General features: G+C 33.2%; 1 pseudogene; it reads left to right on the forward strand.

The window, feature by feature from the left end:
- LOC115984466 overlaps positions 1-20714 on the forward strand; it is a 56518-nt pseudogene extending 35804 nt beyond the window's left edge.
- Positions 20715-22321: the final 1607 nt, after the last annotated feature.

A 22321-nucleotide genomic window follows, 5' to 3' on the forward strand; every position in this document is an offset into this window, starting at 1 on the left:
ATTTGTTGTCGAGCCAAATTTAAACACTTACTTGACAAAGGTCGACTTATATATTGTCTATTTTCAAATTTACATGAGAAAAAAGAAGAAGTTATACTTGTCTTTTCATTCTTCTTATTATTAATTTTTATTTGAAAGGAGGAGATAACAAGGGGTCAGAGGAAATTTAGAGTATTGGCATTAGGTGTGCCAAACGCTAAAACACCAAATACCAAAAATACATCTCCATCACACGTGTCATATGCCAAATTATTTTAACACATGCTATAGTACACATCTACTAGATAGTAGGTGTTATTTTAGGCTATTTTAATGAGTGATGTGTTAAAATAAAAGATAAAACGTATGGTCTAATATTAAATACTATGATAAAATAGATAAAAGTAAATTTTTGGTACGTTAAAATATAAACTTTTTTATAACATTTGGTGCAAATGCTCTAGCATTAGAATTTTGATGAATGTTGATAGGCCACAAACTGAATGACCCCTTGTGATAGAAGTTAATTAATTAATTAGCCAACTTATTAATTAATCAATTTATCATGCAAACGCGTGGTAACATAAACAAATCACCAATAAACTAAATACACAGCGGAAAATAAAAGACACGGTGATTTGTTTACGAATGGGAAAAACCTAATGACAAAAACCCCACCGGGTGATTTTCAGGTCACCACTCCCGAAACTCCACTATTATCACAACAAGCGATTACAAGTAAAGGAATCCAAGTACCTTACCAACCTACAATTGAACCCTTACCCCAATACCCAATTGGACTTGTTCTGTAGTGACAGTTCCCCTTTCAAATGCACGACTCCCAGTACCTGACTAACCAATTGCGCGGATCCCAGTATGCGACTTCAATCACCAACTAAGAAGATTGTTGGTTGCAAAGTTCTTTAATTCATCCACACGATGAAGATCAAGAAGATGCTTGGTCACAAAACCCTACGGTGCACGTACACAGCAACTTCTTCAAGAGAAAGAGATGAACTAGGGCAATAACTTCGTCTCCGGTCACAATTTGCTTGAACGGAGTTTGCTCAAAGCTTGTGCAACTTATGAACACTTTGACGGCCCTTAAACTGATCATTTTATATGTCTAGGGTTAGAAGAAAAGAAGGCCCAAAGACACATTCACGGATCCCAAGAAAATCATATTGAAATTCTGAAAATCATAAACCTCGACAGATAGCAGGTGTCGAGTAGGTGTTGAGAAAATGTCGAGCACATCGAATGTAGAACAGCTTCCTTAAACTTGATAGATGCAGCTGTCGAGGTTTAATGATTTTGCACTCTGAACTTGTTTTCTTGAACAAACTTGAAAGCTTCAATACTTGATGTTGAAACACGGTTTCTTGAAGTATTTAAAACATCCTGAATCTACCCAAATACAAGTAAAGTGCGTTTTGTCAAAGGATAAGCCAATTACATAAAATCATAACATATATTCTAAACAAGTGAAACACATATGTCCTAACAAATGTGATGTATAACATAGTTAATTATGATATATATATATATATATATATAAATTGGTGTAATCGTGTAAAGAAGGGCCAAGGTCTATGTTCACATGGTGCTCAAAGACTATGATAGATGTGATGTATGATACATAGTTAATTACTTACAGATGGTTAATTACTTACAGATGGTGTTTAATGGGGCACAAATATATATTATAAATTTATAATAAATAGTGTAATCGTGTAAAAAAGGGTCAAGGTCTATGTTCAACGATCAGTGCTGTCTCACACTTGCACTAAAATTTTTTCAAAATTGTTGTAAAAGTCGTGCTTTTGTTCTTTTTTCTTTTACCAATTCCACATCCCCCTCGAAAACCCAAATAGCCATGGTGGAAAAAATTCTTGCTTTATCATTGTTTTTATTATATAAGAGAAATGAGTTCATTATGAAGTCAGGTTAAAAAAAAAAAACCTACAATTTATTTTTTGTTTTTGCTTGAATATAATTTATTTGAATTAGTTCATCATGAAGTCAGGTATCACATCTACTCAGCATTCTTTTATTTTTCTCTGAAAAGTGTTGAATGCAAACACTCTAGTCCTCTGGAATCTGTTATACGGCAATCGTTTTAGTATAACATATTTGTACGACAAGTCGTATTGGTTAAGTGTTATTTTAAATAGTGAACACGTGTATAGATTTGATTGGATATTAAATATAGTTAGTCTTTTTAATCCACATATAATAAGCCTTTAAAGGCTCTGTTTTTTCCTGCCATGCTCTGTTTCTCAAAAAGCAAAGATGTGTGTATTTATTCAAAAAGCAAAAAGACTTTTAAGGCAAAATGTTTGTCCTACATTAATTAGGTTTGGACTAAGATTTATGATTAATGCACTTCTGTTGTAATTTTGTGGGCTTTAAAGTTTAAACTTGCCTAGGTTTGAAATTGGTGCAATATCATAGTGGGATGGGATACAAAAATATGTTTTAATACTTTGGTTAGAGAAGCAAAACCAAGTAATTCGGTCTATTTCTACTATCATGAGTAATGCTTTTGATTTAAGTTTGCATTTTGTTAACTGTGAATTATGCTATGTTGAAAATCTCTTAACCTCGCAGTTCATTCTACTAAATAAATTTTCTATTACTCTTAAAGCTTGTTTTCTAGTAATAGTTGTAATTTACCTCACTTGTTTTTTTATTCTTAATAAATTAAAGTTTAAAAAAATAAAAAAGTATATCTCATATATGTTTATTGAACTAATAAAATAATTAAATTTTAACAATTTTATACCATTTATAATTCAGCTGATTTTGAGTAATTGGACGAGCATATAGGATTTGAAAAGTGAGTGTTGGACGTGGGCCCATTTGGCTGCATTAATTGATCTGTAATGCCACGACCAAAATGCTTCATGACCCATTGCCCTTGGGTAAATATCCAAAGTCTAACAATGGCTCATATTTTTTTTTTTTTTGGAAAAGAATGGCTCGTATTTTCATGGTTGTTTCCCAAAATAATTTCAATGTGTCACACGAGACCAAGACATTTGTTTCAATGAAGACAAAACCAACGTACCTATGCTATTTCTTATCAACTTGTGATGACCCCTTTTCTTCTTTTATTATTGGGTTCCATTTGTCACTTATTGCTGACTTTTCCCACAATCACAAGCATTGGTCTTCCTGGTGACATGATTGCAGGCTGAAGCAGCCTGGTCATTTCTTCCTTCTTCTTCTTCTTTTATTTATTTATTTATTTATTTTTTAATGAATGGTCTTTCTTCTTGAAGGAACATGATCTCTGCACTTGGTTTCTTCACATTGAGGTCCACCATTCACATGGTACGTGATTCTTGACTTGTTAGTTTCCTATAAATGAGCATGATTGTCTTCAAAGTTGAGTATTACACATTTAAAATAAATTATTTAATTTGATAATTGTGATATTGTATATGTGGTTGATGTTTTATGCACAAAACATTTATAATTTGCGTACACAAAAGCTAAATGATATGTGTGTGTGCGCTCCCTCTAGAGCTTTGACGAAGGTTTTTTTTTTTTTGGTGTGGCTTAAATCTTTTTTCTCTCTCTAAAATTTGCACGAATTTTTTTTTTTTTTTTTTGTTACTGTTTTTCGTTCATAAATATTTTAAAGATATTCTTTCAATAGTTTAGCGATGATAAAAAAATATTAGATATAGTTAGTGCTTTCTAAGAAAATTCATAAAGGAAGACTAGAAGTAATGGTAAATTTCTTAGGAAACACACAAAGCCATGCATGATTAATGTAACTTTCTAAGAAAATTCATAAAGGAAAACTAGTTAACTTTCTAAGGAGTAGTGATTACTTGTGCAAACCAATAAGCTTTATATGGGCTTGATAATATATTTGTGTTGGATTTTAAGTTCAAAAACTTGATATTAAGCTTGAGTTTAAGCTTCAACTTGACTAATGAATCTAGCCAAGTTCAAGTTTTAAAACTTTTTAATGAGCTTGAACTTGAACATGAACATTATTTATAGGATTGGTTCAAGCTTGAGCCAAGTTTAAACATTTTACATTCATTATCAACTAAATTTAAATGTTTTATATTTGTAATTCGTTGTCAAGTCAAATTTGAATACTTACTAATTGATAAAGGTCAACTTATTTACTGTTTATTTTCAAATTTACATGAGAAAAAAACAAGTTCTATAGTTGGTCAGAGAAAGTTTAGAGCATTGGCATCATGAGGTGTGCCGAATGCTAAAACATCAAATACCAAAAATACATCTTCATCACGTGTCATATGCCAAATTATATTAACACCTGCTATAGTACACTTCTACTACATGGCAGGTGTCTTTTTTGGTTATTTTAATGAGCGACGAATTAAAATAAGAGATAAGATGTAGGGTCTAATATTAAATGCTATGCTAAGATGCTAAGATAGATTAAGTAAATTTTTTGTATGTTAAAATAGAATTTTTTTTTTTTTATAACAATTGGTGCTAGTGCTCTAGCGTTAGAATTTTGATGAATGTGATCGATGATATAGTTAATTACTTGATGTGAATGCTAAAAATTTTAGAATGCTTGATGTGAATGTTCTTATGTCATTTCAAATAGTGTTTAATGTAGGGGCAGACCTAAGATTTCAAGCTAGGGAGGCCGAAGTATAAGAAGAAAAAAAATCCAAATAAATATTCATATGGTACTAACAAACTATTAACTAAGATCAATACACAAAATCATTGTTTCCTGATACATTAAGATGCAATCATTTTACTAACAAAGACAAAAAAATACAAAATAATATTGTTTCTTAAGCGCATCAACTGTTGCAAAATATATATATATATATATATATTTATATGTATATTCACAAACCAAAACTTACTTTCGCTACTTTAATATAGCATTTGAAATGTCTCGTACAGTAGTGTTTTTGATATTTGGTGTTCTAAATACTAAATATTTACCATTTAGAACACCTACTGCTAGTATTCTAATACTGGGCTGACTGAGATTTTTTATTTTTTTATTTTGGTTTTGTTAAGTTTTTGAGTTGGATAGTTGCTAATTAGGTTGGGCTAATTAAAAGAGAGGGAGTCTAAGTTTTAAAAGGAGTGAGACACAATTCTAGAAATAACAAAAAAAATATATATATATATATATATAATCATTAAAAAAATTCCTTTTTTTTCTTTGGGCTAGGGGGGCCCCAATTTTTTTCCTTTATATTCAACGATTACTGTTTGTCTCACACTGCCATTAAAATTTTCAAAATTATTGTAAAAGTTGTGCTTTTGTACATTTTCTTTTACCAATTCCACATTCCCCAAGAAAACCCTGATAGTGATGGTGGAAAAAAAAAATCCTTCCTCGATCATTGTTTTTGGAGAAAATGGGCTTTTGTCCTTTTTAAAAAAAAAAAAATCAATGTTTTGTCCAATTTCCCAAACTAATGAGAGAAATGTCCCTATTTTGAAATTTGTTTTTCTCAAAATCGAATTAGTCCTATAGTGGCGTTTTAAGGAGCCCTATAACGACGATTTAAGGATTTATAGTGGCGTTTTGGAACTCGAGCTCCATGAACACGAGTTCCATAATAAATAGATAAATAAATAAATAAGACACTATAGGTAAAACAAAAAAACTTGCATAAAACTCGAGTTCATGGAGCTCGAGTTCCCAAACACCACTATAGATCCTTAAAACGTCACTTTAGAGCTCCATAAAACGCCACTAAAGTGCTAACTCGATTTTGAGAAAATCGAGTTTCTAAATAGAGGCATTTCCCTAATTAGTTTAAGAAAGGGGGTAAAATGCTAGATTTTTTTCGTGAAAGGGGCATTTGCCAATTTTCTCCCATTATTTTTATTAAATAAAACAAAATGAGTGGGTAAAAAAAAAATAATTAGAATTGATTTTTTATTTTTTATATTTGCTTAAAAATATAATTGATTTGAATTAGTTCATCATGTAGTCAGGTATCGAATACACTCAGCATTCTTTTATTTTTCTCTGAAATGTGTTGAATTTAAACACTCTGATCCTCTGGAATCTGTTATACTACAGTCGTTTTAGTTAGAACAAATATGTACGACACGTCGTCTTTGTAGGCTCTGTTTTTTCCAGCCATGCTCTGTTTCTCAAAAAGCAAAGATGTGTGTATTTATTCAAAAAGCAAAAGGACTGGGCTAGACATTTAAGGCAAAATGTTTTTTTTTTTTTTTTGAAAGCTTTTAAGGCAAAATGTTAGTCCTACATTATTATTCATTTGGATCTGCCTCTGAAAACTCTGTTACTTTCCCATGCATGAGCGTGATTTTTCTAAGAAAATTGGCTTTAACTTCATTGATGCAAAAAGGGTTTTCTTTCGGTGCAAAAGGGCTCAACAGTCAACACCACCACATGGTGCCTCCTCATTTTCCTATGCATGATAACGGTAACATTCCAAGAAAATTCATAAAGTTGTTCATGATATAACGGTAGCTTTCTAAGAAAATTCACAAAGGAAGACTAGTAACGGTGAGTTTCTTTGAAAAAACATAAAGCTATGCATGATTGATGTAACCTTCTAAGAAAATTCCTAAAGGAAAACTAGTAACGGTAACTTTTTTCCCCTTTAAATATTCGGTCCTCCTCGTCTCCTTCTTCACAGAAACATTACCCTCTAGCATTCTTCTCGCTCTTTTAGCCTTCTTTTTTCACTCTCTAGCATATTGAAGCACTTCAAGCTCTCACTCTTTGGCTTCGATCTCACTCTTTTAGAAAGCTTTTCTTTCACTCTCTAGCACTGAACCACTTGAACCCCACCCTCCCTTGCTTCCCTCTCGCTCTTTAAGTCTTCTTTTCTCTAGCATACTAAAGCACTTGAAGCTCACTCTCTAGCTTTCCTCTCGTTTCTCTAGCCTATCTTCTTGCACTCACTAGAAAGTTTTTCATTCACTCTAGCATTGAAGCACTAGCTTCCTTTGTCTCACTAGTCACTACGAACAAATGGCTGAAGCAATCCTTTTCACTCTCTAAAATACTGAAGCACTTCAAGCTCACTCTCTAGCTTTCCTCTCGTTCTTCTAGCCTTCCTTTCACTCAATAGAAAGTTTTTCTTTTACTCTCTAGACTCTAGCACTGAACCACTTGAAGACCGCCCTCTCTTGCTTCCCTCTCGCTCTTTAAACCTTCCTTTCTCTCACTACGAAAAAATGGCTGAAGCAATCCTCTGCGGAGTTATACAGACCATAATGGAAAATTTGGGCTCTGCGGCTTTTGAAAATTTTGGACCACTGTGGAATGTTAAAGATGACATTGAAAGCATCCAGAACACAGTGTCCAGAATACAAGCTGTCCTTCTGGACGCAGTGGAGCAGCCGAACCGCAACCATCAAGACAGGGACTGGCTCGAAAAGCTCAAGGACGCTTTTTACGATGCAGATGACTTGTTGGGTGAGTATAAGTTCCACATTGAATTAGATTTGCAGCAAGAAGAGACTAGTGGGAATACTGCAGGAAAGGTACGCAATTTATTTAGAAGTATCCCACTTGTTTTTAGAAATCGTAAGATGAGTCTTAGAATAAACGAATTGAGGCAGAATCTAAGTGCAATGGCGCAAGATAGAAATAACTTTCATTTTAATGAGGGCCATGTGAAGCCTCAAGTGAGTCTGAACAGGGAGACTATCCCATGTTTACCGAATAAAGAATTTATTGGGAGAGATGATGATAGTAATGCCATCATAAAACTTTTATTGGAGCCTAATAATGATAACGTATCCGTCATTGCTATTGAGGGAATTGGGGGGATAGGCAAGACCGCACTTGCACAAAATGTATACAATCATGAAAAGGTCGATGCACATTTTGAGTTAAAAATATGGGTGTGGGTCTCAGATGTCTTCAAGGTGACAACAATTGCTGAAAAACTAATAAATGGTATTGATAAAGATGATAGCATGGAACTAATGCGAAACAAACGTCGTAAGTTAAATCCTGGAGTCCTCATGGGTCAAGTCCACAACATGGATCCATTGAGGGAACTAGTTAACAAAATTTATCAAAAGAAATTTTTACTTGTGTTGGATGATATGTGGAATGAAAATTATAAAAACTGGAATGACTTTTTTAGCCTTTTAATCGGTGGTGCAAAGGGAAGTAAGATTGTAATAACTACACGAGTCAAATTGGTTGCAGAGATTACACGTCCTGTTTCAACATATGCTCTTAATGGTCTTTCTGAAGACCATTCTTGGTCTTTATTTGAGAAAATAGCATTTAGAAACAGGCAAGAGACCAACAACACAAAACTAGTAGAAATTGGAAGGGAGATTGTAGGCAGATGTCAAGGAGTACCCCTTGCAATAGAGTCCATTGGAAATGCATTATACTTTGAGAAAAAAGACGGGTGGTTAAAGATCAAGGATAAGGTACAGGAAAATGTAATTGAACTAGGGGGTGGTAATACCTTTTCAATTCTAAGGTTGAGTTATGATCATCTTCCATCATATATTAAAGGTTGTTTTGGCTTTTGTTCTTTGTTTCCTAAATCTTACAAGATTGATAGGATGACATTGATTCAACTATGGATGGCACATGGGTTAATCCAATTGCCAAATAATATAGGGCAATTAGAAGATGCTGCAGATGAGTGCATTAAGAATCTACTTTGTAGGTCATTTTTTTATCAAGTTTATTCTTATGGACTTACATACAAGATGCATGATTTATATCATGATCTTGCACTATCAATTGCAGGGACTGACTGTAGACTTGACTATTTGGATGAAAAAACTCATCATGTATCATTTTCTAGTGCCTCATCTTTTACTAAAACTTTAAGTTTGGTTAAAGTAAGCAACAAGCTACGTACAATTCTTTTCACACATGGTGAGTATGGATCTAGTGCCATGGATGAGTCAACATTGATTACACTAATTGAGAGTTTCCCAAGGTTGCGTGCATTAGATTTACATGCATTGAATATTAAAATAATGCCAAATTCCACAGGGAAGTTAATACATTTGAGGTACTTAGATTTTTCTTTTAATCCTATTGAAACTCTTTCTGATTCTATTACTACATTGTTGAATTTGCATACACTAAAACTTCAAAAATGTTGGAATCTTGAACAATTGCCTAGGGACATCACAAAATTGGTTAGCCTCAGGCACCTTGATGATAAGGGTTGTTTTAAGTTGAGATTGCCTCAAGGATTACGAAAACTGATTGGTCTTCAGTCATTACCATTATTCATTGCGAGAAATAATGGTGGACTAGGCAATTTGAATGGGCTAAACAACCTCAGAGGAACACTTGAGATCCAAATTTCAGAACAATCGGAAGATGCTAACTCAGATTCTGAGATCAAATATTTAAGGGAAAAGCAACATCTTGAGAAACTGGAATTAACATGGGCTCACCAAGAAGGACATGATGAGATGTTATTAGATAGCCTCCAGCCACATCCAAATCTCAAAATTTTGGAAGTGTGGGATTACTCTGGTGTGACATTTTCAAGTTGGCTTTCTTCCATCAAAAATCTTGTTAAAATCACTTTAAGGAGATGTGACAGTTGCAACCACCTGCCACCATTGTCTGAACTCCCATTTCTAGAAAGCTTATGGCTTGATGAAATGAAAGATTTGGAATTTGAAAACATTGCCTCGGTGGATTGGGAATCTTATCTCACTTAAAAAAAAAGAATTTTTTCTTTTGGATTTCGAAAATATAGGAACCAATGTATATAATTGAATGGGGCTCACTTTAGCAAAGCTTTTGGTTTTCTAAAGTTTTCTAATAATAAAAAAAATTTCTGAGATGTATAGAATCTTGGCCATTTTGATTGATTTCAACGCAACCAAACTGTTGAATTGTTTTGAAGTTCTATTATTATTAATATTATTTAATTCGATGACTTGTGTTCTGTCAACAGTTTATATTTTATGAATCATCTGTGGAATATGGTGGCAATATGCCTCGCTTGGATACTTTTAGGATTTTGGATGGCGGAGTACGAAAGGTACTTAGTTACACTCTCTATAATCAAAGGTTATTGAATATTTTGAATAAAATTTCATTCAATATATTTGATTCACACATTAAGAAGGACCCAAAAGGAAAAAAGTAATTAAAATGAAAGATGCATAAATCCCTATTTCCTTCAATAAACTTTGAATAGCTGGAAGAGGGTTATTCAAATGTGAATTCCTTTCCTCTTCTTCTTTGTTTTTCTTGTATTATGATGATTTCTCACTTGGTTTGATCCTAGATGCAGAACAAATTGGAAGCACAAAACAAAACTAGGTGTAAATATCTAAGCCTATTCAAAACCTTTTTAAATAACATTTTGTCTCTATTATGATCTTATTTTCTACCATAGTTTAATGGTCTACAGCTTAACATCAATTTTTTTCTTGTGGTTGGAAGCATACACAGTTTTAGTGGAATTTCTTTGTACATTGTGTTATGTTCCCATTGTTTGCTGTTACAAACTTGGGAAAAATATTTTTTTGGCCATTTTGTCTCACATCTTATTTCCAATTTGCTTCAAAGTCTTTACATGAAAAATGCCTTGCCCAAGCCTTAAGTCCTTAATTTTTCCAATAAACTTTGAATAGCTAGGAGAGGGTAATTCAAATGGTAATTCATTTTCTTTTCTTCTTTGTTCTTCTTTTGTACTTATGATGATTTCTCACATGATTTGATCCTAGATGAGGAACAAATTGGAAGCACAAAACAAAACCTGGCAAAAATATCTGATCCTATTTAGAACCTATTTTATAAAGAATGTTTTGTCTACCATTGTTTAATGGTTTAGACTCTAGAGCTTAAAATCAATTTTTTTTCATGTACTATTACAAACTTGGGGAAAATAATCTTTTTGGCCATTTTGTCTCACTTGAATAACTAATTCAAGGCAATAGCATCATCATTGCAATCATTCTTGATTGGCCTTTAGCAATATGCATTTGAAAAAAAATGATCTGAAACCTAAAAGGGTAGCTTGTATGGACCTTTTATAATAACTCATCACAGATTGGTAAATTGGGATTACAATGCTGATATCTTGTGTGTTATATGCAGGGAGCATTTGGAGTGTTATAGGGATCATCTCTTTTATGAATACTCTTTTGCAAGAAGATTATGGCAGCAAGTGTTGGAAGAGTACTTGGTTAATCTGCAGCTTGTCTTCTGAAATTCCTCTCCATTTTGTTCAGATGCTAAGGCCCACTTGGTGTTCTTGTTATTGTTGAAATTGGCTTTAGTGTGATGTAAATTTTTGTAATCTAAAAATTGTGTTCTTCAATGTTTTGGTAGTTTTTAGCATTTGTTTTAGAGAAAATTGTTGTAAACTCTTTATTCAATAGTGGAAATTTTTTACCGGACTAGGTCCCGTGGTTTTTCCCTTCTCATTGGAGGGTTTTCCACGTAAAAAATCGGTGTTCTACTTGTGGTTTGTTGCTGGATATTTTTGTTTGTGTTGATACTTGATAATGCTTGCCAGATTCTTTTGAAATTCCTATTGAATTTGCACAAAAAGAAAAAATAAAAGAAAAAGAAAATTCCTTTGTGTGTTATGGTATCAATTGGCAATTTTTCCCAATAGAAATCATGGATTCATTCTTCAATGGGAAAAGGTTTTAAAATGCAATAGTCCATAATGATCTTATTCACAGTGAGAATGGTCATGTAGTTGATTTAAAGTGATGTGAGAGTTAGAACTGGAGCAGGTTTTAAAATGTCAATAAAGGATAGGGTGCTGTTTAGTTATTTTGGTCTGTGTCTGTTTTAGCTTAGCATGGTAGCTTGTCTTTTTGCTGCAGGGGCTGGCTGTTCAGTCTTTCTGTCTTTTGAACTTCATGTAATAATTTTTCTGTTAATAAAATTTCCTCATTCATCCAAAAAAAAAAGGAGGACAAGAAATGGAATACAAATTGCCTGAGCACTAAGTTTTTCTGCAAAAACTTAAGATGAATTTCATGAATCTCAAAAGCTAATTATATCAAGAGGAATTTTATTTTATTTTATTTTTTTTAACTAGAAAATTATTAGATAAGTTGAAATGCATTATCCCTTCAAATTCTATTGCATCACACAAATTTGGCTAAACATTCTCTGGCATTGATTTTAGAAGAAGCACTTAATGCCTAATGCTCCAACTGGTTTCCAGGTTACAAAAAGAGTTCTTGTTGGGGTTTGTTCAAACATACAGGCTGATGCGCATTGAAAAGACCTGGAAACATTAGTTTTTAAAAATGTCATTATAGATTTAACTGGATTATGAATTGATTTACCCCAAACGTTAGGATTTGCTAGCTGCTTAGTAGAAGGTTATATGTACTAAGCTGATAAAGCATTTTGTCAAACATGCAAGAATGCCTTTCAATAGCTTGATCCCTCCAGAAACAAACCACAAAATTGGATTAATATACTTCTTAACTAGTCCTAGAACCTCTTTATGAATAGTCGATGATGATTATATTTGATTGGTGTAAACCGCATAAGAACATAAGTTTAGCTTTTCAGGAAAGTATTTTGTACTTAATTTTTATGCCAAAATGATAAATTTAGAATTAATTCCACATTCTGAAAAATTACCATACTGAACAAGTTTAGAACTAGTCATAGCATTCACGGCTGTCCACTTTTGTGGTTTCTCAAAGGATACCCCATTAGTCAAGAGCCTTAGACTCCAGTGCCATTACCTGTTAGATTATCAAAAAGATCTACAGCTAAAGGTCTCATTTCAAAGCCCATGTGCAGAAGTGAATGTTATCTTTTTATGTTCTTCGTGCTTTACATCCACAACAAATTTTTGTGGTATATAATGTTTTCTTAGTGATGAAAGAGCAATAGTAATTGATGTTGTTTACAACACTGCAAATGAAAATGTATTAAATAAGCTTGATGCTACTTAAGAAACAGGTCAGTTACATCTTACACAACTTACTCAAATGCCAAAAACACGCTGGCTGTCAAACAGTCCTATCATGGTCTCACAGTAGTAGTGCTTATTTTGCTGAAGCTAATCATAGTCAATGAACATATTTAAACCATGTTACAGTTCTATCTTTTTGTATGAATCATTGTGCCACATAGTTAATGGACCTGTAATATGGTAACTTCTTGTAGTAATACTATTTTCAAAGCACTAGATGGTTCAAGTTAAACACAGATGTATCATCATTAGGTAACCCCCGAAGGTGGAGGGGGAATTCATGACTTTGATGGAAACAGGATTAGAGGATAGTCAAGAGCCATTGGGTTTGCAATGAATGTTATGGCAAAATTATGGGCTTCAAGGATGGTCTAATTCAAATTAGCTTACTCAGTATCCAAGCAATAGAGATAGAGCTAGATGCCAAAGTTGTACTTGAACTTAATTCCAACTCCAACCCCATAAATAGACCCTTCAAAGCTCTTGTGCCTTGTCACAGACAAGTGATCAGAAGAATCCTTTATACCAAACTTTACCATTGTTTCATGAAGGCTAATGATCCCTTAACTAATGGATCAGCCATAAATGCCCATTTGAGGTCAAAATCCTCAGTTCGGCTAAGAATCATCATTTTAACACCAAAATCAAAAGTATTTAAGGAACATGGGAACTCCATTTTTGGGTAAAGGTCAAGTCACTTATCTACTCTTACCCAAAATGTGAGACAGTCTCACATGCCAACCTTTTTCTAGTCTCTGAATGAGTTCCCTCTTGTTTAAGAGAGGAACAACTCATGCTCTCCAATAACTACAACCAGACACCGATTAGTGTCTACTTTCATTCTAAAAATATTCCACTTACCTATTATATCCAAGCACTACTGTAGCCTGTAGGTCACATAAAAAAAACTCCTTAACTTTCTTCACATACCATTATATTCTTATGACCATGGAGCTCCCAAGTGATTAGGTTGCACTTCCCAATCATCTAGTATTCATAGTATTAGGCTGCACCGGTCAATACTAATGTACCACCATATGATAGTCTCTTTCTCTCCATTTTCACACATTTTAAGAGGGACAAAACTTAACTATAGTATCTTATGTGTTCAACTTTAAATTCGCCAATTAAATGTAATTGCACGACTATATTAATCAACACAATATAAGCAATGTTACATCACCTAAGAACAAAATTAAAATCAATTATGTGATATATAGTTTGTTCCCTTTGTTGTCCTTTTGTTTTGTTGGTTTTGGACTAATTTCTTTAATGTTCTACCTTATTATGGATATTGTCTGTAATGTATTATGCACTTTTTTGATAAATTTGATTGGATTGGAACCTTTGATGATTGTTGTTCCATTAATGAGTAATGAAGTACATTTTTTAAGGTTGAAGATTTTTTTATTGCAATCATGTATTTTTAGAGAGTTGAGCAACTGTTAGTTAAAAGATTTTTTTTTTTTTTATTAGCTCTTACTACTTCCCAATGAAGTGGGACACTAGATTCCTCATTTTAAGTGTTTATTTATTTATAATTTAATGGTTATAACAACGGTGAAGAGATTTGAACTCTGAATTTCTTAAAAACTCTAGGAAGTGTCAATTCAATTGAACCATAAAACTTTTGGTAGACCTACTAAATTCCTCCTTAGCAAGAACACTTTGGCACCCTTTAACAAAAACTTTGTTTTTATTAACAAATTATGATTATAAATAAATAAAAAACATGTTAAGATACCAATTATGATTTTTTATGTATTGACAAGATTTATAATGTACAATAAAACTTTATCAATCAAACTACTACAAGTGCATTGACTAATAAACTTCCGCCTGAATATAATTTAACTATTCATATATATATATATATATATATATATATTTTAATGAATAACCATCCATATAGATAGTGACATAACAATGTTCATAGTGTATTGAGTAATTTAACAATGTACATGAATAAAATTTAACCATTCTTAGAGATTTTTTTTTTTTAATGAATAACTATCTATATAGATAGTGACATAACAATGTTCATAGTGTATTGACAACAGTAACAATGTGCCCTAGTTTAGTCGGATAGGATATCACTTAGGTTCAATGCAATGGACCCATTAGATACAAATATGAGTCAAATTTTAAACGCTTGTTCGTATCGTATTGGCTTCAGATTGGATCCAAGCTTAACCCAATTGGATAAACTTACTTAAAAGCATTCACATCAGCTCATACAAAAATTTCTATTTATGAACTTACTTTTTCTATTTTACATATTCATTTTTTAAAACACCTAACATCATTTCTTTATTTTATACTATATTTCATTAAAAATTATTTTTTTAATTATTTTTTTCTTTACATATAACAACTACCATTTACACTCTTCTTTCATTCTCGTAATAAATATAAAAAAAAATAAATGTAAAATTAATAATGTAAATATAATTTATACAATTATGAACAGACAGATGTAAGTTATTTACAAAATACTGATGTGATGTGAATGGTCCAAAGGTGCCTAAATTTTCGATCAAAAAATTCTTGAGATATTGATCCTATCACAAAAACGAAACGTGTCACTACTCACCACCTTTCGCCAAACAAAACCTGTCATGCAAACAGACAAAACATAAACATAATCCACACAACCTCCAATATAACCCCCCACCCCACTCACTCACACACACAGTCTCACACCATTAACCAAAAAAAACCATCTCTCTCTCTCTAAACATGGCGGAGGAGAAGCAGAAGCACAGCGGCGGCGGAGCAGGAGGAGGAATTGTGGCTGTGGATCCAAAGCCCAATAATGGCCTGACTTCAAAAGTGATCGACTTTGTTGAAAAACTGATTGTCAAGCTCATGTACGACTCTTCTCTGCCTCACCACTATCTCTCCGGTAACTTTGCTCCGGTTCGGGAAGAGACCCCACCCACCACTGATCTTCTCGTCAAAGGTCACCTTCCGGTGCGTACAATTATCCTTTTTTTTTTTTTCGTATTGTATAATTCTCTTCAAATCCTAACCGTTCATTTATTGGGAAATTTATAGTCGGTTTGGTAATAGCTTATTTAGCTGATATTGATAACTTTTTTGTTGAAAGTACCGTAGCTGAAATAGTACCAAAAAATGCCATGATACTCATAGATAGTTGTAAAAATAAGTTGAAAGTTGTAAAAATAAACTAAATAGTAAAAATAACTAGCTTTTTAAGTCAATGACAAACGTAACCTTAGTTGTTTGGATTTTGCAATCTCATCAATAGTTTCCAATGACATGGCGAATTGGTGAAATGGGTTGTTTATATTTTTTTTGGATAGATACGATAGTATTTTATAACATGTGAAATTTCATAACATGTGAAATGGGTGATGTGTACGGACTATGTACATTAATGAGTGTGCAGTAATTAGTGACAAGTGATGAAAAATGCTAAAGATTACAAATTTTACTGCATAAGGTTTACAAACTGACGTGGCAATATGGCATCGAATGTTAGAATTATGTTTTTGTGATTGGTGACATGCCAGTTTGTAAAGACTATATAGTTAGCATCACTCATGCTGAATAATGGTAGTAAATGTTTGCTAAAATGTTGATGACGTGGCAAATGTTAAACCACTCTTTGATTATGAATTGTTAGCTACTAGTAGTTTAGTTATAATTTATAAATTGTTAGAATCTTAGGGATTTTACAATGAAGTAAGTAGTAAATGGATGGTTTAGATTTCGCCGGATTTGGACCCTCTGGAGTAAAGTCTTACTATTCATCCATTTTGAAAAGAGCGGATTGGATTATGTCATATTGTCTATAATTTAAACACAGATACCAAAATTATGATAGTTCACATTTTTTTTTTAAAATGTTAATGACATGGCAAAATCTAATACTTTAAAATGAATGGATTTGATTTTAGAAACTCAATGGTAAAGGATTTTCATTAAGATTTTGTCACATCAACAATAATGTTAGTAAATTTTTGTTTAAATGTTGATGAGGTGACAAAATTTAACTTACTTGTTAGAAGTGTGGAGGGAAGTTATGACTTGAGAGGATTATGACGCATATGTATTTATTTATGTATGTGAGTTGAGGGACTGTTTGGTATTTTATAAAATGAAAGGTGTTTGGTAAAGGTGTTTGGGGTGATCCGTGAAATGTTCAATCATCAGGATTCAAAAGAAGATATTTAACTTGTTCTTCTTCTTTATGATCCCTTGGCAAGCTTAGGTGTCACTCGATTAGAGAAGGGGGAAAGGAAACTTGATTGTAATTTACCCATGTTATTTGCTATTTTCAAGGTGTTTGTTAAACTATTTAGTCTTGTATTTTGGTTGGTTTTGGTGAGTCATGTGTCTGTTCGCTCAGTAGACAGCAGTTGATTGTTTATAACCATCCTTGCTAGTTTACTGCTCTTGGATATATTGAAATTGTTCGTGTTCCAATGTGTTTTGTATTCTTTCCACTTTTTCTTTAATTTTAGAGGTTCATGAATGTTAGTTTATCCAATACTAGACTGTTAAAGCAAGAAGGGATTAGGTGATATCTTTAAATTTTTCAGCATGATTCATGGTTTGCGCATCAAAGACGGGAAGGCAACCTATGTCTCCCGCTATGTAAAGACATCTAGCATCAAACAAGAAGAGTATTTTGGAGGTGCTAAATTTATGAAGGTATACCAGTAAGCTGTGGGTTTCTTTTTTCTTATTTTTATTTCTGGTATGTTCATTTGCATGGTTAACGTCAGTAGGATATGCCCCCTTTTTTAGTTACATGTTTTGCCTCTGCATAATTAAAAATCTTGAATAGATAATCATCAGTTGTATATGTTTGATTTGTTGGTCCTGTTGTATACATATTTTTTTTCCTTTTTAAATGTCATTACAGATGTCTCATCCGGATATGGAACAGGTTAATTAGTCTAGTATGCAAAGTTTGCTCAAAGGAAAATAAATCTGCTGAAATTGTGCACAGAATTTTTATTAGAATTCAAAAACATTATCCCATATATAATTTTGCTTAATTTTCTGGTTGCTCGGGTTCTTCTTTGTTGGGTAATAGTGTGTGTATAGTTCTTCTATCCGTGAAGCCCCCATATATTAGGATGCAAGTACAGGGCTAGGTTTCAAAGAATGAAGTGTCCAAATGCATACTTCTTTCAGACCTTGCCTGGCAAATATGTTTACCAAACATTATGTGTTGCTCAACTCTTTTTCGTTTTTTTTTTTTTTTTTTTTTTTTTTTTTTTTTTTTTTTTTAAATTTTCTGAATATTGTGGTGCACACTTGCACATATTTACTTTATTTCAATTATCAACCCCCTGGCAATACCCAAAAAAAAAAAATTTATTTTTAGTGGGTAAGATTTGAACTTAAAACCTACCAATTTTTTCCTGGCCTTTACCAGCTGAGCCAGAAGTTTGTATTACTTAGATGAATATGCTCCCTTCCTTTGGTAGACACATATGTATTTGTCGAATGTCTCTGATACATGCACCGTGCCAAAGTCTGTCTTTAAATGTGTATATTGGGTATCTCTGCACATTATTTTTCGTGTTTAGATAATCCTGGTTTGAAGTGCAAGACACTAAGTATTTGCCTCCTGTGTACAGCTAATACAGCTCTGGTGTATCATCATGGGAAACTTCTAGCACTTTGAGGCAGATAAACCTTGTAAGCTTGTCTTCTTCTTGTGTTTTACATTCTAAAAAATTAAAATGAAAAGGGTTGGTCTTCCTCCAGATTTCCATTCATATGATGTAACCACTCTATTCTTTCATGGTGGGCGAAAGGAAATACAGAGCAATGCCAATTTGGTTGTCATATATGGACTCCATCAAGTAATTTGGTGGTATGTCCTCACTTCTAATGTGGGATTGAAATTGTCTTCATTACTTTATTTAGATGCTGTTAAAGTTTTGGAAGATGGAGATCTCCAAACACTTGGTATGCTGGACTATGACAAGAGATTGTCACATTCTTTTACTGCTCATACTAAGGTTGACCCATTCACTGGTAAGACATCCTCGTAAAAGCTATTTAGCGACCATGGTAATGGAAGAAGTCCTTTTAACTTACAGAACCTTCCATGCAGGCGAGATGTTTACATTTGGCTATTCACAAACACCACCATATATCACCTATGGAGTAATTTCCAAGGATGGTTTCATGTATGACCCAGTACCAATAACAATATCAGACCCCATCATGATGCATGACTAAAAGTTGCAATGAGGGATACAGGGTTGAGAAAATTGCCAGGATGTAGCTTGATTGAGGTCAACGATTCTGTTGTTGAGTTCTATTCCTCAGATGAGAGGCATTCCGAGAGAGAGGAAATCTATAGAGCCTTGAGGGGGTTGATGAAATCGTTAAGATCATTTGAATATCTACCAGACCTGATGGAACTTGAGCAGGGAGGTTAAAGATAACGGAGGGTTAAGGCAAACACTTTTTGAAGTTTTAATTAACTTAACACTTAAAAATTAAATTTCTCATATCTTGATTCTCTTAGTCCCTTTTGGGATTAAATTTCTATTTTGTTGAATATAGAGTTCCTTAAATGAATTCTTTTGCTTTGAAAATCTTGTTTGGTTGATATATGTGGACGTGTATGTTTCCTAGGTTTTAATGATAGAAAAATTGTTCTCTCTAACTGTAGTTTCTTTCCTAAGATTCTAAGTTTGAAATATTGATAATTGAGTCTGTGCTCACTAATTTTGGGAAACTGAAAGCTTCTTTAGAAGTCAAGTACAATGTTTTGCTTTAGGGGTTTTAAAATATTTCTTTAGATACATATATATGTTTAAAGTGTTTAGGTTAAGCTCAACCTAATTTGGTTTGTCCTCACTTGAGTATTTGAAAAATTACCCTCAAATCCTCTTTGAAAAAAAAAAATTCACTACTTTGAAACCTGGAAATATATCAGTGCTTCATTTCAGTCAATTTTCTTGAATAGGTTTTTATGGTCATCATAATCAAATTTCACCTTTAGAAAGAACACTTTGTCTACAAAATATATCTTTTGTCTCGATTATTGTCTTATTTTCTATCATGGTTTAATGGTCTAGTGCTTGACATCATTTTTTTATTCATGTGGTTGGAAGAATATACAATTTTAGTAGAATTTCTTTTTCACATTTTGTGTCATGTTCTCCATTGCTTACTTCTATAAACTTGGGAAATATTTTTCTGGCCATTGCTGTCAGGCTTGAATAACCAATCCATGGCAAATTTTCACAATTCCTTGCCATTTTCAAACTTTGGCTAGCTTGAGGATGCAGCATGCATTGTCATTGCAGTCGTTTGTAATTGGCCTCATAGCAATATGCATTTGAAACAATGAACTGAGCATAAAAGAGTAACTTGGAAGAAGAGAGAGAGTAGGGAACCTTTATAATAACTCAGGACAAGCTGGTAAATTGGGGTGACAATGCTGATATTGGGATCATTTTTATTATTTTTATTATTAGTTTATTACTCTTTTACTTGAAGAATTTGGCGGCTACTGTAGAAAACATACTTCGTTAGTCTGCAGATTGTTGCTTGAAATTCCTCTCTATGTGCTCGGATGCTAAGGCCCACTTGGTGATATATTTTTTTTGTTGTTATTGTTGAAATCCACTTTAGTGTCGTAAATCTTTGTTGTAATCCTAGAGCTGTGTATTCATAATGGTTTGGTGTCTTTAGCATTTGTTCTAGAGAAGATTGTTGAAAACTCCTTATTCAATAGTGGAAGATTTATACTGGACTTGGTATTGCGAGTTTTCCCTTCCCATTGGAGGGTTTTCCATGTAATAAATTGACGTCTTGGTTGTGGATTGTTGTTGGATATTTCTGTTTGAGGGTAAAGGCTTGAGGTCAACAAAAAGTCCATAATGATCTTATTTATTGTAGGGATAGAAAATAGGATCATATGGCTGATTAAAAATGATGTGAGAGCACAGCCGTGCACCCTTAGTGCGGTGGTCACTTTACAAGTATAAATGCTTGTGGGGGGTAAGGGTCAGGATTCAAGTATCTAGGAGGGAACTTTGCACGCATATATACTTTGATTAAGTTAGAATAAAATTTCTATCTTCTATAAAGAAAAAAAAAAAAAAAAAAAAGATTTGAGAGCTAAAATAGGAGCATGCAAGCTTGTAAAATTTCATTAAGGAATAGGGGCCTCAACTGGAAACGGGCATCCCACTCCATATGAAGGTTCGGCCTTAAAGCCCAACAAGGCCCATAAACTTAGTGTGTCCTAAGGCCCAGGCATCATCTATATCACTGCCCATTTAGATTTAAAACACAGTAAGCACATCACCTGCTTCGATTGAAATCAAAAGCAATCAACTGATCAAGATATGCACGAAAATGTTGATTTCTTGAAGAATGCCCTCACGCCCATACTAATTTATGCTGAGCTTTTTAATGATTTATCCTCCGAAGTGATTTATCATGGGAAAATAAAAGGGAATATGTGGTTTGAAAGGTGGATATGAGGATGGTTCAGCAGCACTGTTAGTGAAATTCACAGTGAGCTATGTGTGTGAAGCCTGACAAGCAAATGATTATGTGAGGCAAGGGTGGTGCACGGTTTTTGATAGTGGAATTTATTGATAATATATACAGGGATTATGGCTGTAATATATGTCACAACTAGAAAATCTGCAACCATGGCCTAAAATCATTGTTCAATCATTTCCAAAATTCATGTATATGCTGCACCAGCTAAGTAGATCTTAAGAAGTTCTTGAAGACAATTGGCATAACTAGAAGTCTAGAACTGTGAAATAGATTTTATTTTTTTGGTAGATGATAATTGGTATGACCAGTTAAATTGACTAACAGGAGTAAAATTATCAAGTGGAGGAATCGTATCTTGTAGAATATTAGTAAAATATGTTGCAATGAATGATATTTGTCTTCCTTCTTTCTACTCATGGTGGATTGTACTCATGGAAGTGAAACACCTCTTTGGGGTTGCTTGGTGTTGAGTAGTCTATTTTTGCTATGTTGAACAATGCTATTGAGATTAGCCATTGCTTTAATTCCCATGCATTTTGTTGAGCTAGAAGAAAGGAAAATAGTGTTGTTCATTTCTCGTTTAGTGCTAGTAGGTTTAGGAGAAAAAAGTTTGAAATACAGGATTAGCAATATATTGTAACTATCTAAAAAAGAAGTTTGTATATTATTGTCATTTTTTTGTTTAAAGAAATTGTGCATTCAGTTCATTTGGGTCCAATTCGGTTCATTTCAGTCCAATTGGTCTAGTTTAGTCCATTTGGTCCAGTTCTGTCAAGGTTGGTCGAATTTGGTCCATTTCGATTTATTCAGTCCAGTTTCTGTGAAGTGTTCGGAATTACTCTCAGGTGCTGGTCTATTCCACTTTGTAGGCTCCGAAATCTCAGAACTACAAAGATGCTTGAATTTACTTA

The sequence above is a fragment of the Quercus lobata genome, chromosome 4 (genome assembly GCF_001633185.2).
Source record: "Quercus lobata isolate SW786 chromosome 4, ValleyOak3.0 Primary Assembly, whole genome shotgun sequence".
NCBI lineage: Eukaryota > Viridiplantae > Streptophyta > Magnoliopsida > Fagales > Fagaceae > Quercus > Quercus lobata.